Source organism: Panthera uncia, assembly GCF_023721935.1.
Source record: "Panthera uncia isolate 11264 chromosome C1 unlocalized genomic scaffold, Puncia_PCG_1.0 HiC_scaffold_4, whole genome shotgun sequence".
NCBI lineage: Eukaryota > Metazoa > Chordata > Mammalia > Carnivora > Felidae > Panthera > Panthera uncia.
In genome coordinates, this window is record NW_026057585.1 from 41,989,417 (window position 1) to 42,007,116 (window position 17,700).

Consider the following 17,700-nt stretch of genomic DNA (forward strand, 5'->3'; position numbering starts at 1 on the left):
CAAAGGTCCATTTATGAAATGTCTCCTTTTTCCCATATAAAAAGAGATTTCTTGAGCTGTTAGAATCACATAGGGATTGGACAGGGCTGGACATTAAATACCACAGCTCAGGTGTGGACTGGATGTTCCGCTGAGGTCTCACCAATTATGAAGGGTCTTAAAACTCTGCTATCAGAGGGACTGTCCCTCACCCCTGCTGCAATAAGATTTCTGAAAAGTAGGTTAGAATAGGTCTGCTCAAGGTGAGTGAGTGTATTAGTGCACTTAGAAATGGGTCCTGTAGATTGGTGCCACAGTGAAAACTTCACCGACGATCAGATGGTGGCATAAGTGGATACCTCTTGGGACCAGACATTGATCGAAGACCTTCATGCATCTAGGAGCCTACAGTTTTTCAGGGCAAGAAGGAAAATACGATATTCTTTCTGCCAGACGATTTGCAGCAGGGCCTCACATACATTACACTTAGCTAAGTCCTCCAAACCCACTTAGAGTCATGCAAATCAATGCCTGATTTAAACTGTGTGTGTCATATGGCACACTCCAACTTATCACCAAGATGCATATGGTGCAGGGAGGTTACATTCCATTTTCTGTTCCAAGAAGTTGCTTCACTGTATAATAAAAGCATTTTTTTGGGTATGGCCTCTACAAATTAAAAAAAAAAAATCAAAAAGAAAAGAGAGAGAGAGAGCCTTGGATGTGTTCTGTTCTACAAATTTGCATCGGATTTCCTAGTCGTTAGAGTGAATTAGCTGGTTGTGCTGTAACAAGACTTAATTTAACTAATAAGAATCAGCACACTGGCTTCACTTGACAATTGTAACCTCTGAAAGTGATCAATTAAGACATCACAATCTGTTTCATGACAACATATCGGGATGCCGCAGCTGTGCAGATTATGAGGTCAGCAGCTGACTAACAACTTGAGGGCAAACATTGGCAACAAGAGCCTCTTGTTTATGTAACAAATATGTAATTGGGCAGAATGCTAGGAATGTAATGGCTTGGGGGGATAGGTTGTGATCTTTAAACTGTCCCTTTCTTTTATATATTGTCACCATAGCCAGAGTCGTAAAAGCCTTCCACATACGTATCCTGCTTGGCCACTGTCCTGCCTAGCTGCCTGACCTCCTAAATGAGGTAGCAGGTGATGTGGCTACACATGGTGACCACTCTATTTGCCACTTGGCTGCAGGGACCATTTTACAGTATGCTGGGAGAGCAGGGCTAGATGAATGAAACATTCCTAATCATAATCAGAAGCTGCAGGTAACACCAAGAGCTTGCTAAGGCCCAAGGGACTCATTTATACCTTTGAAGACACTTCAAACTACGGTAAGCCATGATAAAAAAGAAATACCTAGCAATGAACGGACAGTTTGACCCAAGAGCTGCTCTTATCTGGTTATCTCCGTTCCTTTTATTAGCTTTATCGCTGCATCTTGTGATCTCAACTTTCTTTGTTAAAATGTACTGCTATTTCTCGAACTCGTTTATATTATTTGACTTGGGGCCCTTGCTCGAAAATGTATTCCATATGTTTCCACTCGTTCGGTTCTGCCTCAGTAAGCAGTTTCTTCCCAGATTGAGGCCCTGAATTTTCTGAGACCTTTGGAAAGATTTAGCCAGCTCCACTTTATCAAGCCTTATCTTAATTTTGAATTCTCCTTTTTAGTCGCCTTGTCCTTATTTTTTGTTTCTTTTCATTTAAAACAAACTTAACCTCTTCATCTTTTTTTATTGCACACTCAAAACATCATCAAGGCAAATGCTTCGGTTGGGCTCGCACTGTGTCTATAAACCGAGATTGCTGCAATATTCAGCTGACTGGGCAATTGTGTCCCTGTGAAAAGAAAGCCCACAAACATCAAACATTTCCTTTTATTTAAAATCTAACACTTTGAGGGACGCCTGGGTGGCTCATTCAGTTAAGTGTCCTACTTCGGCTCAGGTCATGATCTCGCGGTCCGTGAGTTCGAGCCACGCATTGGGCTCTGTGCTGACAGCTCAGAATCTGGAGCCTGCTTTGGATTCTGTGTCTCTTTCTCTCAAAAATAAAATTAAAAAAACATTTTAGAAAAAAATAAAAATCTAACATGTTGAGAGGCACCTGGGTGGCTTACTCAGAGTGAGTCGATGGCTCACTCTTGATTTCAGCTCAGGTGATGGTCTCAGGGTGGTGGGATTGAGCCCCATGTTAAGATTCTTTCTCTCTCTCTCCAAAAAACCAAACAAAAAAAATTCTCTCTTTCTCTCTCTAATATATATATATTTAAATTATATGTATGTATATTATATGTATGTGTGTGTGTGTGTGTGTGTGTGTGTGTGTATGTTGATTTTTTTTTAATGCTAAGATCACTACATTTGATTTGGGTATTTCTCCCTTGCAAAAGTATACAAACTCTGTACCTGCACATCTGGTTATGAACACTCAGCTTGTGGAAAGTTAAGAATTTGCTGACATCTATTAAGCAACCAAGTAATTTTTACTTAGTACTTATTCTGTGAAAGGCAGCATGAAGGATAAAATAATTTTAGAATTCTAATCAGTGTGAGCTTTTAATCTTAGTACACAGCTCTGAGGCATAGTGGAGTTTGATGATTAACTAGGGTCCATTCATGCACTATTTTAAAGGCCTGAGGGATTGCCTTGAAAAACAAGTCCTTTCTCTGCTAAAATGAATCATGACATTTGCCTCCTTACAAGAAAAAAGGACTCGGTTCCTGTCTTGGGCACGGGAAAGGATGCGAGAGGGAGGAAAGGAAGAAACAGTGAGAAATATAAATAAGCTTTGTGTATTATATTTATTGATAGAAACATAATTGAACACCTATTATGGGCCAGTCACCCTACTCAGCACTTTATTACATTATTCCATTCATTCTCATAATAAATTCTGTATAAGTTACATTTTTATTTCCCATTATAGAGTTGGGAAAATTGAGATGAACATGATATCCAGTGGGTACCAGATATTTTTCAGGTTAAAAAGAGGAGTATATGTTACCTTATATAAAATGTACTCATAGCTAAGAAGGAAATATTTATTATTAATTTGCATTATTCCTAATATACATATGGGCAAACACCTCAAGTCTCACCCAGTATTGTATTAAAATTATTTATATTAAATTATAAATTAATGCTTTTAAACAACTTGGTGAACAAGAATTTCACCAAAAGAGGACAATGTTTCCCAACTGATGAAAGGCTCCTTAGGAATAATAGGGTTTTCATATGAACAGAATTAACCTCTTTTCTCTGGCAATGGTATTAGCATGGCATATGGAACTATGTGGAAAATTTTTTATTATTTTCAATTTGAAATATGGCTGTAACTTCAGTCTAAGATAAACTAATCACAACCAATTTTATTAGCCTCAGATGGTTCTCCACATCTTTTTGTTTTTAATCTGTTTATTTTGAGAAGGAGAGCATGAGTGGGGGAGGGGTAGAGAGAGGGAGAGAGAATTCCAAGCAGGCTCTGCACTGTTGCACAGAGCCCGACTGGGGGCTCGATCTCAGGAACCGTGAGATCATGACCTGAGCCAAAACCAAGAGTCTGATGCTCAACCAACTGAGCAACCCAGGCAACCCATACCTTTATTTAATTTCTTTTTCAAAACTTTTTCATAACAGCAGTGAATTGTATTTCTTTCTGAAACATTAAGTGGTTATAGTTCATGTCTGAGGTAAAAAAGGCCATGCCAGATGATGTTTTTAGAAACTGTTCTCTGTGTAGATATTTGCAAATGACATATCGGACAAAGGGCTAGTATCCAAAATCTATAAAGAGCTCACCAAACTCCACACCCGAAAAACAAATAACCCAGTGAAGAAACGGGCAGAAAACATGAATAGACACTTCTCTAAAGAAGACATCCGGATGGCCAACAGGCACATGAAAAGATGTTCAACGTCGCTCCTTATCAGGGAAATACAAATCAAAACCACACTCAGATATGACCTCATGCCAGTCAGAGTGGCCAAAATGAACAAATCAGGAGACTATAGATGCTGGAGAGGATGTGGAGAAACGGGAACCCTCTTGCACTGCTGGTGGGAATGCAAATTGGTGCAGCCGCTCTGGAAAGCAGTGTGGAGGTTCCTCAGAAAATTAAAAATAGACCTACCCTATGACCCAGCAATAGCACTGCTAGGAATTTATCCAAGGGATACAGGAGTACTGATGCATAGGGGCACTTGTACCCCAATGTTTATAGCAGCACTCTCAACAATAGCCAAATTATGGAAAGAGCCTAAATGTCCATCAACTGATGAATGGATAAAGAAATTGTGGTTTATATACACAATGGAATACTACGTGGCAATGAGAAAGAATGAAATATGGCCTTTTGTAGCAACGTGGATGGAACTGGAGAGTGTGATGCTAAGTGAAATAAGCCATACAGAGAAAGACAGATACCATATGGTTTCACTCTTATGTGGATCCTGAGAAACTTAACAGAAACCCATGGGGGAGGGGAAGGAAAAAAAAAAAAAAGAGGTTAGAGTGGGAGAGAGCCAAAGCATAAGAGACTGTTAAAAACTGAGAACAAATTGAGGGTTGATGGGGGGTGGGAGGGATGGGGGTGGGAGGGAGGGGAGGGTGGGGGATGGGTATTGAGGAGGGCACCTTTTGGGATGAGCACTGGGTGTTGTATGGAAACCAATTTGACAATAAATTTCATATATTGGAAGAAAAAAAAAGAAACTGTTCTCTGTGGCCAAAGGGAGTATCTCCCCCCATATGAAAACCTCCTTGAGGTAAATACACTTTAGCAGCCCACAATGCCTGCTTTCAAGTCCTTGGGAATCCAAGGTAGCTCAAGACTGCCAAGCCATTCTCTAACTCAGGAGTCATTCTCTCTTCTGTACTCATAAAGATTCCAGAACACTTGCTGATTGGGATCCTGTGTCCCTAATGTCTTTTTTTAATTTTTACTTTATTAGAAGCATTAGTGTTTGGCACAAAATGAATTCTGTTTGCAAACCCAAGGAAACCAAGAAGGTCCTATATTCTCTGATCCTATGGGGAAGGGTAGGAGGAAGGTTGGCTACTCTTTCCTTCTTTTTAAGAATCTGTGCATTTTTATAATTAGTCAGCTTTATTTTTCTGTGTTTAAATATTATTTAAATAGGCTCGAGAAACCAATTTACCATGACATGCCCTATTGATCCTTACCTGGTTAAAAAAAAAAAAAAAGGAAAAATTACCCAAACTAACAGGCCATTCTCTCTGATTGGCAAGTTTATCCTTTTTTTACTTTTCAGTCACTTTTATCTTGAAATTAATACACATATAGCTAAAGAACTCTCCTGTTTCTCTCTCTCTCTCTCTCTCTCTCTCTCACACACACACACACACACACACACACACACACTCATACACACACAGTTACCCTCATCCAGCTAATGAGATCACTCACTCTACTGGCCACTGTTTCCATCTTGCTCCTTACCAACTGCTCTGGAAAATTCCCCTTCTCTCTTCTCTGGGTAAGAACCTGACAAATTGTCCTGTCTTTTTTGAATGATATATTGGGAGAACTGCCAAGCACTTTACATTTTAATCAGCAAGAAGAATGAAATATTTAACCTTTCTTTTTTTTCTCTGTGAATAAGCATATAGACAAGATAATTAGAGCTTATAGAATAGATAGATAATTAAAATCTGTGAATTAGAACTTGCAAAAAACAGTGTGGTTTCTCCAGCAAAGAGAAATGGCCATGTACGAAAGGTCACCTGTCAACCAGTTCTAGTTATTAAATCTCTGTATTTATCACTAAGGTGGCTCTATGGAAAACGAAGGTCAAGACATTAAATTATGAAACAGTCAGGATTAGAAAAGGTCACCAAAAACTCAAGTAAAATTTAACCAAACCTGCTAATTCTGCACCCTAGAAGCAGGCAGACACAGCCAGGGATGAAACGTAACACTAGAGAGTGCAAATCTATCTCCCCATTTTAGCCCCTAAAAACGTATTTCTACCTGATGCCTTGAAGTCTAAATGAAACTCGCTCATCGCAAATAAAAACAGGAGCTTCGATAAATATTTCAGAATGAAAATCATGTTTGAATCGAACTAGCCTAAATTATTAAAAAACATTTTTTTACATTAGTCTAACGGTTGCTTTCATTTCAACCATAAGAATGCAATTTAAAATATTGGCCACAGGGCACTCCTGGCACCCTAAATGCTTTACAGGACAATTAGCAACTCACCACTCACTAATTTACTACTTTAATATTGAAACAAATGAGATCTTTGCTTTTCATCGTCCAATTTGAATGAATTTGAACAAAGCAAGTTGAACAAAGCTCCAGAGATACACTCTCCAGTTTGCTGTCGTTTATTTCTCCACTCTTCATGAATGTTTTTAGAGTTTTAGTTTTAGAGGCTTCAACATGTATAATGATGCCATTGGGGAATAGATTTTGCCTTTATTCTCCTTGATGTTCTTTTGAGGTCTTTCAAGTAAAAGGTACAAAAGAGGCATTAACAATCTGGCATTGTTTTTATTGCTTGACAAAGAAAAAAATGTATTTTAATTTTTCCCGTGTTTCAGGAATGATTAAGCAAGCTGTTTTCATCTACATCAAGTCACTTTCAGCAGACCTCTAACTGTGAGCAAAGAATTGTGAAGACTGTTCTAGAGAGAAATCAACACAGTTCAACCAAGCCAGCTTGTAAATGCACTTCTTTGCCCCTCTACGAACCAGCATCTTTCAGTTAATGCAGCTTTCAAAAGTAGTGTATATAAATCACATATTATGAGTAACAGCACATAAAAAGACAGATTTGATAACCCACAGTTTGGCTCTGATTCTCTGTGGATTTTGGATATGGCATCTACCTTGATTCCTACCTGGTGGCATTACATCTAAACATAAAACTTAATATGGGGGTACATAAAAATGTTAATGTCAAGAAATAATTCTAAAACAGGTAACATAAAGCTATGTTTCTCAGTTGCCATAGATGATGTGTTCTTTTTATTTGGAAGTTCCTTGAGGGGAATGGATCTGTATAATCATGTAGGCATGCCAAAGAAAACAGCTTGCACTCTCTGGACTGGAAAGCAAAAAACAAGTCTTCTCAAACCAAGAGTTTTCTCCTACTGGCTGGAATAATGAAATAATTCACACTTCACTATCACTATTAGGTCATAAAATCTGACTAATTTTGTGACCAACTTACCTCTGGATTCTTTTCTCTTAGGAAGATGAGTTCAGGATACTTTGCTAACATTCTACCCTCTATGTCATACAAAGAAAGTAAAAAAGAACACTGATTCATGCTACAGTATTAGTATCTTTTTTCCCCCAATTAGTTTCTTTATTTTTTTATTTTCTTTAATATAACTTATTGTCAGATTGGCTAACATGCAGTGTGTAAAGTGTGCTCTTGGTTTTTGGGGTACATTCCTGTGGTTCATTGCTTACATACAACACCCAGTACTTATCCCAACAAGTGCCCTCCTCAATGCCCATCCACCATTTTCCCCTCTCCCCCCACCTATCCCTGCATCCGCCCTCAGTTTGTTCTCTGTATTTAAGAGTCTCTTGTGGTTTGCCTCCCTCCCTCTCTGTTTGTAACTATTTTTTCTCCTTCCCTTCCCCCATGGTCTTTTGTTAAGTTTCTTGAGATCCACATATGAATGAAAACATATGGTAACTGTCCTTCTCTGATTGACTTATTTCACTCAGCAAAATACCTTCCAGTTCCATCCATGCTGCTGCAAATGGCATGATTTCATTCTTTCTCATTGCCAAGTAGTATTCCATTATATATATAAACCACATCTTTATCCATTCATCAGTTGATGGACATTTAGGCTCTTTCCATAATTTGGCTATATTTACAGTATTAGAATCTTAACATGTCACTCAGTTAGGGACATGGTTCTCAACTGAACTCAACAATAATCAGGAGAGCTTTTAAAAAATTATAATGGATATACTCCACTTCTGACCAATGGAATCAGACAACTCTTGAGGATGGCACCTACAAGTAAGCGTTTTTTTCAAGTTCCACAGATGATTCCGTGGGTATCTAGGTTTGAGAAACACTTTCCTAGAGGGATCAGCAATGATAAATGAGGAGACCATAATGCCAGATTAAAGAGATGAAAAACAAAATGGTAAAGTTGGATCCCTGGGGTACTGTGTGGAGAAGATCCTAGGGTAGTAAATCTTTCCAATTACAACCTCGACTACTACCAGCTAGATTGGTAAGCAGCACTTACCACTGAAATCAGGCCAAGAAGTCAGATGTCATGAAGAGCATATGGAGAGGATATTGCAAGTATGCATGTAGTACCAAGCATGAGAACTTTTATTTCCCACAGAGTTATGTTTATTATAGAGCCTTAGAGGTCTTCCATATGTTCTGGCTAAAATTTGCTTTGGAAGCAAGGAAGAAAATTGTGTTGCCTGATCAATTTTCTTAATTGTCATGTGGAATTTTGGTGAGCATTTAAGGCTAGTGACAAATTGAACATTAACTAAATACAATCTTTCCCATCTTGTTTCATTTTCTAGGCTGAAGGATGCTTTGAGAAGAAGGGGTTGGTGGAGATGGAGCAATGGCAAATATCAGCGAAGGGCCCATGAATGGAGTGAGAACCCAGGGAACATAGGAGTCAATAATTTAAGAATATAGTTTAACGGCTATCCTTTGAAAAGATAGGGACACCTCTTCCTCTGAGACAGGAAAAAAGAATTAAGAATGAGAGGAGAAAAGACAACCTTACAAGACATGACTGCAATTAGAGTTCACTCAGGATTCCCTTGCATTTCTAAAAAGCAAGTAAGGGTTAATTATGGAAAGATGGGATACTTAGAGGAAAGGTTAACAGACTTTAGGAGAGGGATGAACTTTTGAGAAAGAGAGTATTTTGAGCAAGAATAAGAAAGATTGCAGTAGTGCCACAGCTGGAATTTAGAAATTACAGATTTTTGATGAATGTATTGAAAGGTTATACATTCTTTCTAGTGCTGTTCAGGAGCACAGAGACAGGAATGAAGAAACTAGCCAGCTTGATCTAGAGCTGGAGATTGTGGTAAGTGATAGACTGAAAGTTCACAGTTGAGAAATAATTATGAGCACTAGTAACATGGATTCCAAGCTGAAAGTGGAAGGAAATGGTGGCAAAATGAGCAAGTGGAAAAGATAAGGCAACATGAATGTCTTAGTGGGGTTATGTTCATTCACTGGAGACAGGGAGAGCATGCATGTACTGTATGTCCTAAGACTATGCTTATTTAGGAATAAGAAAAAAATGTGGCTTATATAGGCTTTCAACTGGCTCAGGCTTCAGGAAATAAACTATAGTATAAGTCATTCCTTCTAGTTTGGAAATGCAAAACCAAAGTACAAGGGATATTCAAATTCATTACTGTTAACAAGTACCAGCATGAGAATATCTGCTTCAATAAATTAACTTATAAAATTCAGACAAACTTTTCATGGCAGATAAAAGAGCTGGAAAAAATGTAAAAACAATCTATTTAAGATCATCCAAGACTTAACATGGCGAGAAATTGCCAGCCTACAGAAATCTGGAACTCAGGGGGTAGACCAACACTAAAGGCTGCTTTAGCCCTAGAGGCATTTGTGGCTCTGGAATAAATGGTTGAGTTCTGCTTCTGGCAGAAATCAGAATGCAAATTCCCAAAGGGTAAATCAACATCTACTTTGTTCTAGGACTCCTAAGATGTGTGCTAAAAATTAGTTTGAAATAAACCAGTCTAGCAAAATTTGTCATCTTTTTTCATGCTGGTTGGTTGGCTCTGAAAACTTCAATTTTGGAAATTGCATTATGTAGTCCTGGACTTCTCATAGCTTTAGACACCTGGAAAAAGCAAAGAAAAATATCTTCTCAGGAGGAAGATAATAGCATACTAGGCCTCAAATTATTGCTACAAATAAAATTGTAAATACAATGCCCAACAGACAATCTAAAAATCCAGACACATGAAAAGACAAGGCACCAATAGAGAAAACCAAAAGCAAGAGTCCCATGGGAGCTCCACAAATGGAATTACAGGGCATAGACAGAAACAATCTATGTTCACTACATTCAAGGAGATAAAAGCCACGTGAAATACTGGCAGGGAAATGAAAACTATAAAAAGTGATGGAGTGTACATAAAAAAAGAACCACTTAGAAGTTCTAGAACTGATAAACACAATACAAGAAATGAAGAACTCAATGACTGAACATATATTTATCTGAAATACCAGAGGAGAGGAGAAATGGAACAGAGGACAATGGCTGAGAATTTTCTACAATTTAAAAGAATCCACACATTCAAAAGGCTGATGACTCATAGGGAAAATAAATAAAAAATAAATCTATATCTAAACATAGTATAGTGAAGCTTCAGAAACACAAAAACAAAGAGGAGATTCTAGAATTAAATTTACCATAAAATAGCATATAATTTGGGAGGCTGTAAGTGGACTTAAAATACTTTCAGTTTCTTCCATAGTCATGGGAAGAGGGTAAATGTACCAAATAACATTATACTTTCATAAGCTTAGATGCTGTTCTTAGGGCAGTAGTTCTCAAATGTTTTGGTCTCAGGTGCCATTTATATTCTCAAAATTATTGAGGATTCCAAGGATAGTTTGTTTACATAAGTTGAACATATAGTGATATTCACCATGTTCAAAATTGAAAATGAGAAAAATTAAAAATATGAATTCATTTAAAAATAACAAAAATATTACCATATCATATTAACATATCACATTTTTAATGAAAAGTACTATATATTTTACAAAACCATAAAAAGAGTTAATTTATATTACATTTTTGCAACTTTCTTTAGCATCTTGCTTAATTGAAGATAGCTGGATTCTCATATTTGTTTCAGCTTTCAATCCATTACAAATGTGTGTTTTGGGTTGAAACAGAAGAGAAAAAAAATCCAGCTTCACACAGATATGTAGTAGGAAAGGGGAGATAATTGTAGATATTGTTCCTTGAATCTATACCAAAATTGGCAATTTCTTAAATTTTATTCACAATATGGAACCTGAAAACATATGAATAAAATTTTCTACCATTACATTAGAATTCATCGGTCTATCTTACACTTCTCATGCATCTTTAACACTGTGCATGCATGATTTTGTAACATCACACACTGGTTTTGAAAAACATTAGTGCAATGAGTAATGAAGATATTTGAAGTGTTGAAGTTTTCCAATATATATTATAAAAACATTCATTGATATTACCACTGATCTCATCAGAAAAGTCTTTAAGTTTTCAGAAACCAGAAAGCTGATGGTAACAAATACAAATTTTCCAAAATGCTAATTTTGACTTGAAGGCTCAATTTTTGTCATTAGTAAAATATGCTGCCTGTTATTTTCTTGAAATGACAGGTTCACGTCATTCATTTTCAAGAAAATGTCTGCCAAATACCTAAATCCGAATATTCATAATTTGTCTGTTGGCTGTTATTTCAAGTAAAAATGGTATTCAATGAAACTTGCAACACATATAACATTTTTCAGAATAAAAAGTGTTGGGGAGAAAACTATATCAATGTAATTTGTAACATTAACACTCAAATCATATAATCATCTCAAAAGTAAATGCATACAAGAAATATCATCTCAGTAAACACAGAAAAAGAATTTGATAAAATTCAACACCAACTAATGATTAAAAACTTTAATTTAAAGGGGAAGTAACAGGGAGCTTCCTTAGTCTAATGAAATATTTTCTACAAAACAAAAATTCTAGAGTCAACATTGTACTTTCACATTTAAATTTTTTTTAAGTTTATTTCTTCTTGATAGATAAAGAGAGACAGAGCATGAGCAGGGGAGAGGGAGTGGCAGGGGGAGACACAGAATTTGAAACAGGCTCCAGGCTCTGAGCTGTTAGCAAAGAGCTCAATGTGGGGCTCGAACCCATGAACCGTGAGATCATGACCTGAGCCAAAGCTGGATGCTTAACTGACTGAGCCACCCAAGCGCCCCAATGTACTTTCACATTTAATGGTAAAATGTTGGAAGCTGTCTTTCTGAAATTGGGAATAAAACATTTATTTCCACTATCACCACTGTTATGTAGTATTACACTGAGGTCCTAGCCAATGCAGCAAGGCAAGAAAAAAAAATGAAAGGTATAAGGATTGGAAAAGAAGAAACAAAATATAATTAGTCACAGATGATATAATATTAAATAATGCACATGTAATTTGTTATAATTTTTGTTGGAGTTAGTAGTATTGCTAGATACAAATCACTTATATTTCAATGATCTCAGCAACAGTGAAAATTGAAGAAAGTGTATCATTTATAACTGTCTCACAATATAAAATACCTAGGAATAAATTTAGTAAAAGATGTGCAAGACTTCTGTTGAGAAAATACAAATTTTATTAATAAACATTATCAAAAACTCATATAAATAGAGAGATATAACATGTACATAGACTAGAAAACTTAATGATGTAAAGATGTAAATTGTCCTCAAATTGATCTATAGATTCAAAGAAATCTCAATCAAAATCCCCAAATACCACAGAATTCTAACATGCATATGAAATGCAAAGGGCTAGAAAAACTAGGACACCCTTGATGAAGAACAAGATGGTACTGGCACAGGATGGACAAAAGAGACCCAGATAACACAATAAAGACTCTAAATAATTTGGAATCAAAGTGCCAAGCTGAGTAGTGGAGAGAGGGAAAAAATCAGGCTTTTAAAAAAGTGGAGTTGGGGTGCTGACAGCTCAGAGCCTTCAGATTCTGTGTCTCCCTCTCTCTGCTCCTCCCTGCTCACGCTCTGTCTCTCTCTCTCAAAAATAAATAAACATTTTTTTAAAAAGTGGACTTGGAATAACTGAATTTTAAAAAGTAAATATAGACCTTTCTTTATATAATGCAGGTGAATTGGAAACTTGTATCTGAAAGACAGTAAAAGTCTATTGAAAAAAAGAAGGAGAGAACTTTTATACCTTCAGAGTAAGAATATTTTTTTCTTAAAAAAGATATGAAAGCACTAATAATAAAGGAAAAGATTGAGAAAATAAACTATATTAATTTTAAGAATGGTTGTCTTTCAAACGACAACATTAAGAGAGTAAACAGGCAGGCCACAGATGTGTGTGTGTGTGTGTGTGTGTGTGTGTGTGTGTGTGTATCTTCTCTCTCTGTGAGGTATGTGTGTGTGTATGTATATGTATATGTATATACATACACACACACATATACATATGTATGTATATATATACATAAATATATCCTAAAAAGAGTCAATATACAGATATATAACAAATCCTTACAAGTCAATAATAAAAGATAGACAAAGCAACAGAATGATGGGCAAAAGATTCAGTCATTACATAAAAGAGGAAGTTCAAATGGCAAATAAGTATCAGAAAAGGTGATCATCAGGGCACCTGGGGGGCTCAGTTGGTTAAGTGTCTGACTTCAGCTCAGTTTATGATCTCATGGTTTGTGAGTTCAAGCCCCGCATCAGGCTCTGTGCTGACAGCCCAGAGCCTGGAGCCTGCTTCAGATTCTGTGTCTCCCTCTCTCTCTGCCCATCCCCACTTGTGCTCTGTTTCTGTGTCTCTCAAAAATAAATAAATGTTAATTTTTTTTTAAAAAGGTGCTTATCATTAGTAATCAAAAAATGCAAATTAAAACCATGAGATGTTATTGCACCTCTGTCAGTTTGCTTGAAATTAAAATATCCGACAGTGCTTTCAACAATAGCCAAAGTATGAAGAGAGCCTAAATACCTATCAACTGATGAATGGATAAAGAAGATGTAGTTTTATACATACAATGGAATATTACTTGACAATGAGAAAGAATGAAATCCTGCCATGTGCAGCAATGTGGATGGAAATGGAGGGTATTATGCTAAGTGAAATAAGTTAGTCAGAGAAAGGCAGATATCACATGTTTTCACTCATATGTGGAACTTAAGAAAGTTAACAGAAGACCACGGGGAAGGGGTAAAAAAATAGTTACAAACAGAGAGGGAGGGAGGCAAACCACAAGAGACTCTTAAATACAGAAAACAAACTGAGGGTTGATGGGGGGGGATGGGTGATGGGCACTGAGGAGGGCACTTGTTGGGATGAGCACTGGGTGTTGTATATAAGCAATGAATCATAGGAATCTACCCCCAAAACTAAGAGCACACTGTATACACTGTATTTTAGCCAATTTGACAATAAATTACATTAAAAAATAAATAAATTGAAAATAAAATAACATAAAATAAAATAAAATAAAATAAAATAAAATAAAATAAAATAATAAAATATCTGACAATATCAAGTATTAAAAAGAATGTATAGTAACTGGAAGTCTCAAACAATAACTGGCAGCCATGTGAAATCTGCATTAACACTTTGAAAAAGTATAGCATTCTCCTATAAACTTGAATATACATACACACCCTAAGACTCAGGAATTTACTCCCTGCCATATCACTTACAAAAATGCATTCTTTTGTAATCCAGGATTCATATACAAGAATATTCAGAGCAGCATGGTTTATAACACCCTCAAATTCTTGTGCAAAGGAATTCTGTCCATCACTGAAAACAAATGAACAACATACATGTATCTCAAAAACATGTCAAGCGAAAACCAGACACAAAGGAACATAGAGTAGAAGATCCTATTTATACAACACTCTGAATAAGCTAAGCTGGGGAGATTTTCTTAACATCACTTTGAAACCATAATGAACATCACAGTTAACAACACCCTGCCAGAATAGCACTGATGTGTTACAAGATGGTGGTTAAGTGTTCTTCAAAAATGGTGTTCTGAGGACAAATATGTTGGCAAATGTCACATATATTCTCCACCTCTCAGAGACTGCCAATGCATATTAAATACCTAAGGCTATGAAAAGTAATTCACTGAAAAAATTTGTTTCATTTTGTTTAATTCGGAGTTCCAGAAAATTATTTGGAAACATTACCCTCCTTTTTTTTGTTGCTTTTTATTTTTCTGGTAGCAGACTGATTAATGTCTTATGAAATAATGGTTTGGAACATAGTTTGGAAACTCCATGATAGATATGGTCTTATTAGGTCTGGGAACAAGACATGAATGCCCAATGATTTCACAATTATTTTACATTGTTCTGGAAGTTCTACTCAATATAATAACTGAATCCCGGAGACCAGGTTGGAGGAAGTATTAATACTGGAACAGAGGGCGAAAATCATCATTGTTTGTAGATGATATGCTAGTCTTCCTTGCAAACACAACAGACCAGAGAAAACTATTAGAACCAGTAGGAAAAATTTAGAATGGTAGCCGTTACAACATGGATATATAAAATTACAGATATTTATAATTGTTAGCTCTTCCTGATGGATAGACCCTGTATTTATTACAGAATGCCCTCCTTCATCTCTTGTTACAACCTTTAATTTAAAGTCTGATATAAGTATGGCCACTCCAGCTTTCTTTTGACTTCCAGTAGCATGACAGATAGTTCTCCATCCCCTCATTTTCAATCTGACGGTGTCCTCAGGTCTAAAATGAGTCTCTTGTAGACAGCAAATAGATGGGTCTTGGTTTTTTTATCCATTCTGATACCCTATGTCTTTTGGTTGAAGCATTTAGTCCATTAACATTCAGGGTTACTATTGAAAGATATGGGTTTAAAGTCATTGTGATGTCTGTAGGTTTCACACTTGTAGTGGTGTCTCTGGTATTTTGTGGTCCTTGCAACATTTCACTCACAGAGTCCACCTTAGGATCTCTTGTAGGGTTGGTTTAGTGGTAATAAATTCCTTCAGTTTTTGTTTTTTGGGGAAAACCTTTATCTGTCCTTCTATTCTGAATGACAGACTTGCTGGGTAAAAGGATTCTTGGCTGCATATTTTTCTTGTTCATCACATTGAAGATTTCCTGCCATTCCTTTCTGGCCTGCCAAGTTTCTGTAGATAGGTCTGCTACTACCCTTATGTGTCTACCTTTGTATGTTAAGGCCTGTTTATCCCTAGCTGCTTTCAGAATTCTCTCTTTATCCTTGATTTTGCCAGTTTCACTATGATATGTCCTGCAGAAGATCCATTCAAGTTACGGCTGAAGGGAGTTCTCTGTGCTTCTTGGATTTCAATGCCTGTTTCCTTCCCCAGATCCAGGAAGTTCTCAATTATGATTTGTTCAAGCACACCTTCAGCCACTTTCTCTCTCTCTTCTTCTTCTGGAATTCCTATGATAAGGATATTGTTCCATTTGATTGGATCACTTAGTTCTCTAATTCTCCCCTTGTACTTCTGGATTTTTTATATCTCTCTTTTTCTGAGCTTCCTCTTTCTCCATAATTTTATCTTCTAATTCACCTATTCTCCCCTCTGCCTCTTCAATCTGCACTGTGGCCAACTCCATTTTATTTTGCACCTCATTTATAGCATTTTTTAATTCATCATGACTATGCACCAAATTTGGAAGCACCCAAATACACAAAAACAGTTAATCACAAACATAAGCAACCTTATTGATAAGAACGTGGAAATTGCAGGGGACTTTGCTACTCCACTTACAACAATGGATAGATCATCTAGACAGAGAAAAATAAAGAAACAAGGGCCTTGAATGATACATTGGATCAGATGGACTTCACAGATATATTTAGAACCTGCAACCCAAAGCAATGGAATATATTTTCTTCTCGAGTGCACATGGAACATTCTCCAAGATAGATCACATACTGGGTCACAAAACAGCCCTTAATAAGAATAAAAGAGTTGAGATCATACCATGCAGACTTTCAGGTCACAAGCTATGAAACTTGAAATCAACCACAGGAAAAAGTCTGGAAAACGTCCAAAAGCATGCGGGTAAAGAACACCCTACTAAAGAATGAATGGGTCAACTAGGCAATTAGAGAAGAAATTTAAAAAATATATGGATACAAATTAAAATGAAAGTACAGCAATCCAAACGCTTTGGGATGCAGCGAAGGCAGTCCTCAGAGAAAAGTACATTGCAATCCAAGCCTATCTCAAGAAACAAGAAAAATCCCAAATACAAAATCTAACAGCACACCTAAAGGAAATAGAAGCAGAAGAGCAAAGACACCCCAAACCCAGCAGAAGAAGAGCAGAAATAAACAATATAGAATCTAAAAAAACAGTAGAGCAGATCAATGAAACCAAGAGTTGCTTTTTTGAAAAAATAAAATTGATAAACCTTTAGACAGGCTTCTCAAAAAGAAAAGGGAGAGGACCCAAATAGATAAAATCATGAATGAAAATGGAATTATTACAACCAATCCCTCAGAAATACAAGCAATTATCAGGGAATACTATGAAAAATTATATGCCAACAAACTGGACAACCTGGAAGAAATGGACAAATTCCTAAGCACCCACACACTTCCAAAACTCAAACAGGAAGAAATAGAAAATTTGAACAGACCCACAACCAGCAAAGAAATTGAATCAGTTATCAAAAATCTCCCAACAAATAAGAGTACAGGACCAGATGGCTTTCCTAGGGAATTCTACCAGACATTTAAAGCAGAGATAATATCTATCCTTCTCAAGCTGTTCCAAAAAATAGAAAGGCAAGGAAAACTTCCAGACTCATTCTATGAATCCAGCATTACTTTGATTCCCAAACCAGACAGAGACCCAGCAAAAAAAAAAAAAAAAAAAAAAAAAAAAGAGAGAGAA

General features: G+C 36.5%; 1 protein-coding gene and 1 long non-coding RNA gene across 4 annotated transcripts in view; one reads left to right on the top strand and one right to left on the bottom strand.

Annotated features, from left to right (window-relative positions):
• ST6GALNAC3 (ST6 N-acetylgalactosaminide alpha-2,6-sialyltransferase 3) overlaps positions 1-17,700 on the bottom strand; it is a 535,521-nt gene that overhangs the window by 205,067 nt on the left and 312,754 nt on the right. The window lies entirely within an intron of this gene.
• Positions 666-17,700, top strand: part of LOC125912501 (uncharacterized) — a 21,446-nt gene continuing 4,411 nt past the window's right edge. The window contains exons 1-3 of one of the 2 annotated variants that reach the window (XR_007454762.1): positions 666-1,338; positions 6,579-6,699; positions 8,554-8,821. This is a non-coding gene — a long non-coding RNA (uncharacterized LOC125912501). Of the gene's footprint in view, positions 1,339-6,578; positions 6,823-8,553; positions 8,822-17,700 lie in introns of those variants that run through there. The other variant, XR_007454763.1, reaches the window with a different exon arrangement.